Below are 14,299 nucleotides of genomic sequence, written 5' to 3' on the forward strand. Positions count from 1 at the left end.
CCTATAATGTAGTTATCTTGAAAGCTAAGTTAAAAGACAGCAGCAAAAACTATATAAAATTCCATGTGTGTGACTGAGAAGTCATGGATTAAGTGCATTCATTTTTATTAAGTAAAGATAGTCAAATATATGCAATTTCTCCTCAGAAACATAGAGTTAGCCATGTCTTTTCAAAACCTGGGAGAAAATAAAATACATTGATTGGAAAATTATGTAGAAATTTTTCTTAAAGTGTTAAAAAGTAAGAAAAAGAAAGCCTACCTATGGTATTTTATACTGCCACAATACTTTTGAACAATAATACATCACCATTATAAAAATGCTTAATGAAGTATATATATGCAATGTAAACCAACTGAATGTCAGTTTATCCATTATCTTACTGCATAGGATGCCAGACATTCAACCATCTGCAGGAAAATGAAGTATGCATTTCCCAAGTGGTAAATTTACCATTTAGGTAGGGGAACATCAACTGAAAGTAACATGCAGGAATAAAAGGTAATATGTTGTTGACTGAAGTAGAAATAGCCTTGCAAAGAAAACACTTGAAGAACAGCAAAGCAAGCTATATGGCTGCCACAAAAGAAGTGCTTCAGAGTGTTTGCAACAAGCATTTTGTTACAAAGCAGTTAAGTTCACATAAGGTGACCAACATTTTCAGAACTATACAAAAGGCAAGAAGCAGTTCTGTTCGACGCACTCTCAAAAGGTCGATACATGTGTTTGTTATAGTCAACAACATTTTGTAAATCATTGTATTTCAGCAATATGAGGCATAAAGCTAGAGAAGAGATTTAGAAATGTAGTCCACACTGTATGAAGTCAGTAAAGAGAACTACAAGGAAAAAAACATCTCCTGTTTCAGAAACTACTATGCAGTAAAGCTGCAGTAGAGTTGATAGACTGCTTCACACTTAGAAAGCAGCTGGTGACCACTGCATATGCAAATGAGCTATGCAGCATGAATGACAGTATAAAGGCTAAGCAGTAAAAGCCATATGTCATTCCAAACATGTCTAAAGAAATTGTGCTGTGTCATAGGTACAGAAGTACATTATGGTGTTACTATAGAACCAGAGCATTTGACCACAGAGTCACCCTGCTAATATAGTCTAATGAATAAAACATAACCAGTTTTCTACCACCCTACCCATATAAAGCTGATCAATGTGTTCACACATACACAGAACTCACCCTCTCCCTCAAAAACACACTCAGTTGCCACATATGTTCACCCAAATATACAAAGTTGCTAGGCTGATCAATTTTCAGTGATGCCAGCTGTGGGTCAATATTAGAACATCGACTTTTTAAAATGTCGAATGTTCTAATATCAACTCCTAGTCAGCAAACGCTGACAATATAGAGCATGCAGAATATCAAATTTTTATCCAAGGGAAAAAATTTGCTGTTCCGACACACATACACACAACACAAGCACACCAAACAATCAGCAATCCACACAAATACACCTAAAATCCTACATTTAACCCTACACAAAACTGTACATACACCACTAGCTATCCACTTACCTTAACCCAAACCCTAACCCTAAGGTCCGCCACTATCCCACACTCACCTCACCCGTGCCCTAACCCTAACTCACCTACCCCACCCTAGCCCTCATGTTCACACATTCGCACACTTTCCTGACCCGCGCCCTAACCCTAACTCACCTACTCCGCGCCCTAACCCTCACGTCCACACAATCGCACACTTACCTGATCCTGACCCGTAACTTTAAACCACAGTACTGAAAATAGTAAAGCCACAGGAAAGGCCAACCAAATTCCTTCCCTAGGAAGAAATTCAGTGTTCCACAGCCTCGCTATTTTCAGCGTTTGCTGAATAGGGGGTCAATATTAGGACATTCGAAGTTGTGAAACTTCGATGTTCTAATATAGACCCGCCAGCTGTCACTGTTATAGCAGAAAATCATCTGGAACTGTTCCCATAGCTTCTTTGGATTGTAATGGCAGCAGTTCCATAACACCCTGCTACAGGTCAGTTCTCTGTATATTTTGTGATATCAGTCATGGAGTACAAATCCACAACAAACTGTATATGAGTATGACTATACAGCAATACACACTATAATTCAGTATGTTCCTGAACTGCACTTTTTCACCCTGTGTATTAGGTTAGCAGCAGTCTACACTGCATGTAGTGTTATTCCCTGCATGGAATGCAGTGCTGCTCCAAACCAACATGTCAGGCTGCATTGGTATACATCATAACAATGATATAAGCTGCACTGTGCCACTGTAAGTGTTATCCACAGGGAATTATGTACACTATTCCACAGGATGGAACCCTAAGCAAAAATTGTGAACCTCCCACACACACACACACACACACACACACACACACACACACACACACACACACACACACACACACACACACACGTACACACAGATACAAACACGCACACACACACACACACACACACACACACACACACACACACACACACACACACACACACACACACACACACAAACACTTCTCTGTATGTTGCTGCACTGTACTCCTTTTGCATGTGTGGCACTAGAGCACAGAGTGTTAAAGCTTCAAGCTACTACAGCTCCATCCTGCACTCAGTGGGTTTGATTCCTTTTCTCACCACTTACATACTCTTTATTGTGCAAGTACCTTTAGCAGACTGTGTTTCTAGAGCTCTCATGATGAGTGGAATGTATGCTCCAAGGACTATTGCATACTCAGGTAGGCAGCCTATGATCTGTTTTAATATCCGGATTGTGCACAGTCCATTGTAGTTGCAGTACATGCAGTGTCAGCCTGCAGAACATTCTATATCGCGCACCTCCTTTAAGCACTCTGTACTGTAGTTTGCACCCACATCTCATGAAAATCAAAGCAGTAACCTTCTGCATCAGTCAACAACTTTACAGTCACAGAGAGCACCGGCTGACAGATGTGTCAGTCATTCTCAATATTACTAACACGTTAGCACAGTGAGCAAGCTGATAATCTACAGATCATCAGTGCTGTAGAAAAGGAATCTGTATCTCACCATAAAATTAGTAACCCATTACATTTTGATTTTATAGATTCCCAAACACATCTTGAGTTCACTGTTTACTGTACTATTACTACAATGTTTTTTGTACTATTAGTACAATGTTTGTACCAACCAGGATATTCACATTAACAGAAGCTATTGGATTATTAATAAATTGTACAAATATCTGAAACTCCAAGTCTGTAACTCCTGATATGGATATGCTTATTATGAAGTAATACATCACTGAAAAGAACTCCATGTGAATGAGGGGATGTGCAGAAATCAGAAACAACAGACGTTTTCTTACATTATCATACTATGAGCTTTCTGTGTAGCACATAAGGTGGGAAACATAACTGTGTTTATTTTATACCAGTAAAAATTAGGTTTGTTGATATACATATGCAAACCAATCAATGACACAGGCTGATTACAATGGGGTTTTCACTGTCATACTGCCTTGCTGTCCTCATTTTGCCTTTTGAAATGTGTTCCCTGTAACACACAGGCTGCAAACCAGGTTTGATGAGTTACTTATTTAAATGCTACATGTGCAGCCCTTTAAGAAATTAAATCAACTTATGATTGATCTAGTCAAGCCAAGGTATTTCAGTACTGACATATTTTCATTATTTATGTAGTCACAGATATCTAGTAGAAGGTATTAGCATGTAAAAATGGTGCACCTATACACTGACAGTTTAATAACGTTCCTCATTTTTTTAAGAATATGTAGATGTTATATACAATGCTTCATAAATTGCATGCTTTTACCCACATCTTGTCCCATGGAAATATTCCATATCTATAAGTCTAACTCCTCGCGCATTACCTGCTCAAAAAGCCTAAATCTAATATGCAACATCAACAAAACCTGCTGGAGAGACAGGTTTGTTTCCCAGAGGCTGCCCCGTCTCTGGAATAGACTTCCCATACATGTCAAATAAAGTACCACACTGACCCTCTTCAAGTGCAACCTTGATGAGTGGATGGGAAATCACAAATTTGTCCCAGGGGTTCCACCTGCTTCCCTCACTGACAGGGGTAATATATGCTGACTGAGGTTTCTTTCTTGGGGATAAACTCTTGGCTAGGCTTGTAAGGGCCCAAGGGCCATTAACCTAGTAACCTCCTAAGATCATATGATCCTATGAAATATGCCATCTGCAGTCATTCGGATTAGTTATTACTCATACCAGGTAATGGTGTCATAGCCACGGTAATGGTGCTATACCTTAACACTGGAACTTTACTTTTCAGTAAGAAACTTTCTTCCTTTATTCATGGTACTGACAAACAAACAAGACAGACAGACACACTTCTTCTCTATGTTCAATTAAAAGCCAACAATCATAAAATGAAAGAAGCAAACGGAAATGTATGCTGCTGTAACTGTGAATGATGCATACTGCCTCTATTTGCATAAATCATGTACATGTTTCTTCAATGCACAAACTATGTGGGTGTTTGGTGTGTGTTTTTTTTTTTCCAGTGTTGATTTGCATGCATTGTTTTCAATGAGTGCTGGTATCCAGCCAGCCAGTACTTGATTTTAATGCTAATTGATTCAGCTGCTGTCTTGTGATAATTACTAAGCAAAGGAAACTTGCGTTCCATGACTGCTTCTTATTAAGCATTGTTATTTACAGATTAGTTTTGTGAATCTGCATTCAGTCCCTGTATTTACTAGCCCCTGTAGCAATAGTACCACTGGTATTTAAACTAGTGGTTGCCTGCATATTTGGTCCATCATTGATTTGTTAGCTGTGTTTTTGTGCTGATTTGGTTACATTTAGCTTTCTGTGTTTATTTTTCTAGTCTGGCCAATATTATTGGACTTATCATAGATACCCTCCTTCCAGATGAGATCCAATCAGACAAACTGCAGTATTGGAGGTGATGGATTGATTCTGCACCTATCTATTTTCTAGTTTTTCACAATAAATGGATGCTTATCAAACAAAGCTTTGAATGATTACACTGTATGCACGGTTTGCATTTACAGCTCCAATAAAAGCAAACACATTTTGCGCGGGTGCTCACATGGCATTATTCATAATATATGCGGAAAAAGATGATTAAGCATAAGCAATAAAATTGGTGCTTTTCCAGCTCTTTGAAGTTTATAATCTTACATGCAGTTCACTGGCTTAATGTATAATATAATATACTGTTACTACAGTTTTAGAAGGAAACTCAAAATTGATGATACTGCTATGTTCCTCAAGTTAGATTAAATTAACTGTGCTCCCACTTAAAAGTGAAGGCTATTGAAAGGAGATAAACACTCAGAGGTTAGTGATATCTGCTAGGAAAAACATATCTGTGAGTAGAATCCTGGCTAAATGAACTAGGACTTAGACCACACATGTTTTTTAGACAATGGAAACTTAAAATTGTCCCATCCCCCTGAATCCAACCATGCCATAATGCACTGTTTCCTCCTGACTCTCTAGTTTCGTATCAAGAAACAGTTACAAAAGCTCAAGGCTGAGTGATGTAGGAGGGGAGGGATAGTCTTGCAGCCAGAGCTCTACACAGAGATTTAGAAAAATCTTAATTTAATTACATATTGATTTTATATCTGATGTTATAAAGCTCTGGTTGAAGGAATTTATAAGGCAGACTCAGCAAACTTATGCTGAGTATCATTTTGGAAGAAAGCGCAGATGTACAACCAGCAGTAAAAGAACATTGTTATGAAGCAGGCAGTGATATCTTACCATAACTGCCCCTACAAAAACCTAAGTTAGAAAGTCTGTCATCTGGAGCGGTGCTGCTTTGTAAGCTTCTTGCTTTCTTATTTTTCAAAGGACACAAAGAGCAGGCATCATTATTTATGCGTTTGGTTCTGCCCATAAAATTAGGGTTACCACCTGTCCCACTTTGCGAGGGACAGTCCCTCTTTGGGCAGTTGTGTCCTGACCAAAAATATTAAAAATGGCAAATGTCCTGAGATTGTTGGACATAATTACGTCCCATATTTCATGTAATAGTTGCATAAAATAGTTATTTCTGTATGTAAAATACCTAAATGTTACAAGAAACAGAATAAGCAACTAAACTGCTACAAGAATAAGCTTTCATTTAGGCAAAAAAGTAAAGTTCTATCCTTTGTACCGACCATGGGTATGTGTTGGCCTGTAAAATTTGATGTGTGTCCCGAAAATGTCCTACTTTGGCCATTTGAAAAGGTGGCAACCCTACATAAAATGCCTGTGTTGTCTGTGCACATGAATGAAGAGAAAACAATACATATACTGACTGGAAATCTGGGTGAAAAATACATGTGGATTACTACTTTCACTTGCTTTCACATTGCACTATGGGCACAGAACAGAAATTGATGAGGAGAGTCAGCCATGCTGTATGAAATATAAAGTAGGAAAGCATAACAGACAGGGCAGGTAGCTTAGGTGTTCACTTTGTCAGAGTAAACATAATGTATCTGATTCTACAAACAACAATTCAGCTGATACAACTGGCTTAAGTGAGACAGAGTGCATTAGTCTTCCATGAATTCAAATGTCCCATATAGACACCTGGTCTTTAATGGGGGTTTTAAGAAGAAAAGTAAAACTACAAAATTTGAAAGTGCCATGGAACTAGATTCCTCACCCAAATGAGAACAGGAAAAAGCAGCCCAGTGCATCCTGCTGGCGGTATAACTGAGACCTCTATTAACAATTTCTAAAATGTGGCAAAACTTCAGCTTTTGGAGAAGAAAAGCACATTGGGGTGTGAGTTGTACTTCAAATGGCATAGTTCTTCATCTTGTCCTTGTAGGTTTTAGGGTTAGAAAATTTCTTACAATATGACAAAACAGAGATAAACTCACTGAGAAAATAGGTGACTTGGCTATGTTAAGTTGAAGTCACCAATTTGTTTCCTGTAGTGTATAAAGAGCTGGATACACACTCCTTGACAGGTGGGTGAGAGCACTTCAATGTGGGAATGTCAGATGGGAGTGTCTTGGAGAAAGGACTGGGGTATGGAAAATCAAATCTGTACAGGCAAAAATGAGGATATTATAATGATATTTGCTTAGAAAATATTAGTATTCTGAATGAACATCATTATTTGAGGAAATCAGGGAAAAATACAAAGTCAGGATTATACCATGATGTCTAGATGGCACTAGAACAAGGAGAAATATTTGTGACACTTTGAACTTGCTGGAAAGGCACACCATATGCAACCATTTCTTGAAAATCTTTCTGGCTATGGACGGACAGAAGGGCCACACATGGTGGACAAGTCTGTCCTGTAAACAATCAACTTCTTCTGGAAAATGCATTACCGACAGGAACAAAATACATGTGATAACTAGGACAGAGCACTGAATCAAGTGGCTCTGTTTCTGGTTTATTCTGTGTGCAATGCTTCACTGAGTGACTTTCTTTAGGTCATGTAGTAGACCAGTCAAGGCTATCATAATCAAAACCAGGAGTATCAGATATAGTCTTATACCCTTGTACCAATCTCGATCCACATGGCACACTGCTACGTTGTCATGGTCACTACACATTGGGTAAGGATGAGTTCACAACTGTCTGCTGACATATAAAATTATCTGTCATATTCTCCAGTTTAATGGAAATATGGCCTTACTGAAGAAGTGCAGAACTAGTGATATACAAGAGATTCATCTGCTTGGACAATGCATCTTTATGCGTTTATCCATTTTATTGCCCCCCCCCCCCCCACACACACACACACAGGGTGGACACATCTGTCATAAGATTGGCCACAAGGCTATCTAAACTAAAGCATCTTCCCATTAGAAGCTGGGCTACAGCAGTCCAGCAGTCTTCAGTCACTTTACTGAAACATCTACAGAATCCTTTGTACACTCTTATAATACCTGGCATCAGGTGTCAGAATAACTGTCACAGCCTTCCACCCAACAGTTCTGACAAACCCTCTAATCATGAGAATACACAGAAGAACTAAAGGACAAACTCATGCCAAAAGGCCTGAATCCTTTCTGATGATAAAAGTGCCTGACATGGTTTGTTGTAAAGAGCAGCCTATAAACACAGACATTGATTTTTTTTAACTTTTCTGCGAAAAATACTGGTAAATCAAAACTGTGGACTATCTGAAAACTGATCATGGAATTTTAAGCCAGAAAAACTAATTCACCACACAATATATTTATGCTATACTTTCAAATTTATGATAATAGATCAAGTGGAACAATCAGCATATGGTGGCAACTGGAAGACCTGGCTAGCATACAAAGAAAGTGAATGGCAAATATATTGTGATGCAACAACTTCCCCCGGCCTTAATGATTTTATTAGTATTAAGCCATTCCTAATTTTGGACCGGGAATAAGTATTAATACATTATTTCATTATTTTGTTTGCCTCACCCCTGATCAACATTGGGTGGTTTTTCTAGTGTTTTTTCATGTAATATATATTTTTCGTGTAAGGCATACTTTTCTCTTTTGTGTAAGGCATACTATTTCAATTTTTTAACATCTACACAGATTCCCAGATTGTATTTTATATGTTACAAATGTACTTGAAACATAAACAATTTAGACTTTTTGTACAATATTACTTTTCAGGATTTTTGTATAATATTTACATCAGTACTCTAACTAGTATTTTAGATAATATTTTACAAGAGTAGTTTTTTAATAATTACTGTATTTCCAGAATTACCCTACAAAGTTTTTTGTGAAGAATGTTTCTTTAAGAAATCATAATTTCTGAGGCTTTTTGGCGCCAAAATTCATTTTAAAAGGATAGGTGAATGTGTTGTTCTTCGTTCTGATGAAATCTGAGATATTCAGATGAAAGCGCTTAACCAATGGATTGATGTGTTGTATGGCTGAATTTTCTTCGTGAAATAAACCTGTTTTTTACCAGCAATTATACTTTATTTTTATATGAAACAGTGAATTAGTGTCTTGCTCGAGCTGTGGACTGATTTCTGCTATTTCATTCTACGTGGTTGGTGTTTTTGAGTATTTTTCGTTATATTTATGCTAATGTTTAATATATATGACATTACCAGTATACATCAAATGTTCTTTACAGAGAATCTTTTAATTTTCAAAATGTAATGGTGCAGAAGAAAATTATAATGTAATCAATAAAATGACTGCAAATTACATTTAAAAACATGGATATAATTCCTGAGTTTCACCTCATGTAAAAGAAAGTACATTTTTTTGAAAACCAAAAATCAGTGCCACTGCCTATAAAGGTTAATAGTACAAGATATGGCAGAAATACTTTCTCTGCAATTGTAATCAAAACTCATAAAAAGTGTAAGATGTGAAGCAGAAACTCTCTTTGTCTGATTAGGCTTTCTGTGATGCAGACTTTGTGGTCCAATTGATTAGAAATAAGAATTTTGTAGTGCCCTGTATTTTGAATTAGGCTAGCACTGTTTTCTACTATTATACTAATTTTGTGAGCATCCTTTGGATTAAGGTGAGACAGGAAGGCAGGTAGAAAACAGATAGTTAAAGGTCCATATCTATAAATACAGGAGGCTCTTTAATCACATTAAGCCCTTATGTGAAAATAATCATGTTTGAAGCCCACAGATCACATCTTCTCTAAACAAGTCTGAGAAAATGTCTGTGTAGAGTGATCATGTAAAAGGACTTATAGTAACATACATATAGAATTCCTTGTGAGAGGGAAGAATTGCATAAGCTTTTGGCATGGGTTTCCTCATTAAGACAGAGGCTGAGAGAGTACCGACCTGTTTCATGTTATAATGCTGCAGGGAACACACATTATAACAACATGGGAGTCATTATGTCATAGTATTACCACTCCAATGATTTAGCATCTTACATTGTATCTCCTAAAGGGGTTATTAGAATCTTAAATTGCATCTCCTAAAGGGTTATTATCCACTAAAACTGCTCAAAATGTTTTATTCAGGCATGTCCAAGGGTCAGCTCCCAGTGTTCTCTCCTGTCTATCTGATGAATCTGGGCATCTTGGAGCAATGTAGCAATTGCCTCATGTACACAGACAAACCTCTCCTCCTACCACCCAACACCACAACCTGTGAGAGATGCATTTATATAGCAAAACTGGAGGTAAAGCTCTCTCCACCCAAGACTGAACTTGACAGTCAAGAGGAGAAGGTAAAGACTTGCACCACACCACACTCATCACATAGTCCCACTAAACCTACATCACCAAAATTCACACATAGAAACACAAAAACATTCGTGGAGGCTCTCAATAATAATCTGCTCAAGCAACCAAGACCTCCAAAGCAGAACCGCAAGCAACCTCCACCCCCCAACACAACTCAAATGACACATAGCCCACAGACTCAGTGTACCACTCAAACACAGCCCATAAGGCAAAACAACATACTGAACACACTAGTCATAGGTGACTCTGTAGTCAGGCACACTGATGTCCCACTCACCAGTCTAAACAAGGATAAGGTTACTGTCAGCTGCCTGTCAGGTGCCAGGATCCGCCACATAACCCACGCACTCAGGTCACTTCACAACAAGTACAAATATGACTCTGTCATTGTCCATGTTGGTGTGAACGACCTGAGATGTACCTCCCTGGACTACATGAAAAGAGACATGGAAGAGCTCTCTGATCTTGTAGCCCATGCAGGTATGACCCTAGCCCTGAGTAGCATTCTGCCATCATCCAGAATGATACCACAGTACAAGGACAAAATGATTGAACTCAACAATTGGTTAAGCTTCTGATGTCATTCTAAGGGGATTCAGTATCTGTCTGCCTGGGATGACATGGTCGACAGACCACGATGCTTTGCAAAAGATGGCCTGCACCTGTCACCCCTGGGATTCTGGATACTGGCTAAGACTCTTACTGCCCCTATCGTGCCTCTTTTAGGCAAGGTTAAAATGACAAATTCACCAATGTAACAGGAACAGGCAAGCAAAAACTGAGGGTAATGCTACACAATGCTAGAAGTCTATATCTCAAAATGCACTCCCTCGAGGCACTCCTTAAAATGGAGAACATCAACATCTGTGCAGTGACTGAGACCTGGTTCAAGGCTCCAGAGATCACCCCCCTGCATTACCAGGATATAACTCATACCACACTTTTCGGCCACCTAACCTGGACCGGAACACCAAAGGCGGAGGTGTGTCCATATTCATTAAGGATATCCACACCTCCAGGCTAGTTGCTCAGAATAATGAATCAGAGATTATCCAAGTGCAATTAACTCTGGGCAAAACTGCAATTCAAATTGTAGCTTGCTACAGATCCCCCACCATGCCCCAGAATTCCTACTCCTCTTTTTTTGATATACTGGAAAATATTTGGGTTCAACCAAACACCCTAATAATGGGCGATTTCAACTACCCCACCATTAACTGGGAAAACTACTCATGTACCAACTCCTTCCCTCAACGCTTTCTGGAATTCATAAATTCCAATTCCCTGGATGAACTTATCCACACCTCCACCAGGGGCAACAATATCCTAGACCTAGTCATTACCAACATGAGTGAACGGTGTTCCACACCTGAAGTCAACTCCCTGTTGGTCAGATCCGAACATAAGCTAATCACCCTAGATATCCACATCCCGCCCCCAAACACCATTAAGGAAATCATGGTAAAAAATTCTCCAAAGCCAACTTCATGCTTCTTAAGACAGAAGTGGCGAACTTCATGACACCCATGCAGATGGACAATACAGTTACGACTGCTGAATCCTACACATATGCACTCTATAAGCACTTACACGAGTGCATGGATCGTGCTATCCCAAACAGAACCAAGACACTATCCTCCAAAAAAAAGGAAGCCAATCTGGTGGTCCTCTGCTATAAACAAACTCTACAAGAGAAGGAATAAATTGTTGCAAAAGAGAGTAAAATCCCATGAGTGAAGGAGTTCCCTGGTCAGCCTCAGTAAGAAGCTGAGATCCCTTATAGCTATGTCAAGAGTCTCAATGACAGCACCCAGATCTGCTCTGAGTTACAGCACAACGGCATGAAAATTACAGAACCAACTGATATTGCCAACATCCTGGAAGATAAGTTCAATGCTAACTTTACCCCCCTCTCACCCCCTAAAGGGCGCATATCTATACAGAAGGAATGCAGAGTCCCTGTAATCACAACTGCGCAGGGAAAAGCTGCACTCTCTAAAGCCAAAAACACAGCATCCATGGGACCAGACAACATATCAGGCTGTGTTTTACAAGAACTTCAGAATGAACTGGCTCCCCCCCTAAGCACCATGTTCAATCATAGTCTCACATTAGGCTTTGTGCCCACTGAATGGCACATAGCAACAGTTATCCCACTCCACAGAGGGGGAGTCACCACTGATCCCAGGAACTATCACCCTATTAGCCTGACGAGCCTGGTCTGTAAGGCCATGGAATGTATCATCATGGAACTCATAAACAAAGACATTGGTAACCTCCAAACTCTGAACCCCACCCAGTTCGGGTTTGTGAAAGGCAGATGATGCCTCCTGAACCTGATCGACTTCTTTGAGGCAGTCACCAAAGCCATAGACGAGGGTAAGGTGGTTCACACACCCTATCTTTACCTCGTCAAGGCTTTCAACACCATCCCACATTCTGGAATTACAGCTAAACTCACTAAACTAGGTATAAATCCCTACGTCACAAGATAGGTTGCCAACTGGCTCACTGACAGAACCCACACTATAAAAGTTGCAGACTCCAAATCTGACTTCAAACCAGTGACAAGTGGCGTACCACAGGGTTCAGTCCTGGGACCTCTCCTGTTTTGTATCTACTTCTCTGAAGGACAGGCTAACACAGAAGGCCTTTGGCTAACGAAGTTCATAGATGACTGCAAACTAGCAGCCATAGTTGAGTCCTCAAATGATGTGGACATCCTACAGGAGGGCCTCACTGAGACAGATGCCTGGTGTCAGAGCCATTGCCTCAAGCTCAATGCCAAAAAGTGTATTGTCATCCCCTTTGGTAAAAAATCTGTACCCATGAACTACTACATAGGCGGCAGTGTACTTAATGTTGAATGTGTGATAAGAGACCTTGGGACTCAGGTGGACAGTAGTCTCTCCTTTGATAATCACATCACCACAGTAGTCAGGAAATCCTTCTACATGGCACACCTCATCACAAAAAGGTTCTCATCCAGGAAAAAAGAGGTCATTGTTCCCCTCTACTCGACACTCATTAGACCCATTATAGAGTACAATGCCCCTTTTGCAATGTACCTCACAAGACATCTGCAGCAGCTGGAAAGGCCACAGAAGTACCTCACAAAGAGGATTACTGGTCTCAAACAGATGTCTTACACTGACCATCTCAAAAAACTCCAGCTTTACTCCACAGCATATCATCTACTCTGAGGTGATCTCTGCCTAACATATAAATCTATGTCAAACCCAGAGCTGTTGGACATGCTACACCTAAATAAATCCCAATCCCTCCGAGCTACACGCTCTAGGGACCTAAACCTTGTCACAACAATAAACAGGATATGCTGGAGGGATAGATTCCTGTCTCAGAGACTTCCCATACTCTGGAACAAGCTACCCATCTATGTCAAGCAAAGTTCCTCATTAGCACTCTTCAAGAAAAATCTTGATGAGTGGATGGGAAATAGGAAATACACCCTGGGGATCACTTCTGTGGCTCTGCTCGACAGGGGCACAGGAAAATAAATTTCTTGGGTGGTGTAACCCAGGGAACCTTGTTGGCTAGGCTTACTTAGGCCCTTGGGCCAACAGCCTAGTACCTACCTATGAACCTATAAACTACAGAGGTGGTTTCAGAGGGCTAACCTCCTCCTTTTTGCGTCAGATCATTTCCTACAGTTTGGAGTAGCTTGCAGAAGATAAAGGAGAAAGAGGGATATGTAGTCCAGTTAAGGTCCTATGTGCTTATTTATAAAAAATAACTTTAGTGGCTTCTGTAGCTCTTGGGACTCTGAATGTAAGGTGATAAAAAAGACTTTCAGCAGACTTTCCACACCTTGACTTGGACAATAACACAGTGTATCTCAACAGGGAGTCATACCATGGGGAAACAGGAGATTATGTCTGGTTAAATTATGATGGAGCCAGTACAGTTGGGAATACGGTTGTCTGGAATGATGGCCTACTTTATAGTTTCATATAGCAAGATTAAAGATGAAATAATTGCAAAGGCAGGATGAAGAGTCATTTCTGGGTAGGGACTTTAGTTAGCAGCCTTACAATGACCATGTGGTTGTAATGCCAACAATACAAGCCCTTTGATTTCCTACAGGCAGAGCTCTGTGATATCAGAAATA

The 14,299-nt window shown here is 39.7% G+C and overlaps 1 protein-coding gene across 1 annotated transcript in view; it reads right to left on the reverse strand.

The window, feature by feature from the left end:
• LOC122792226 (CUB and sushi domain-containing protein 2-like) overlaps positions 1-14,299 on the reverse strand; it is a 1,050,635-nt gene that overhangs the window by 688,535 nt on the left and 347,801 nt on the right. The gene's annotated exons all lie outside the window — the stretch shown is intronic.

This window comes from Protopterus annectens, chromosome 1.part2, assembly GCF_019279795.1.
Source record: "Protopterus annectens isolate FY-2018-M chromosome 1.part2, PAN1.0, whole genome shotgun sequence".
In the NCBI taxonomy this organism is placed as follows: domain Eukaryota; kingdom Metazoa; phylum Chordata; order Ceratodontiformes; family Protopteridae; genus Protopterus; species Protopterus annectens.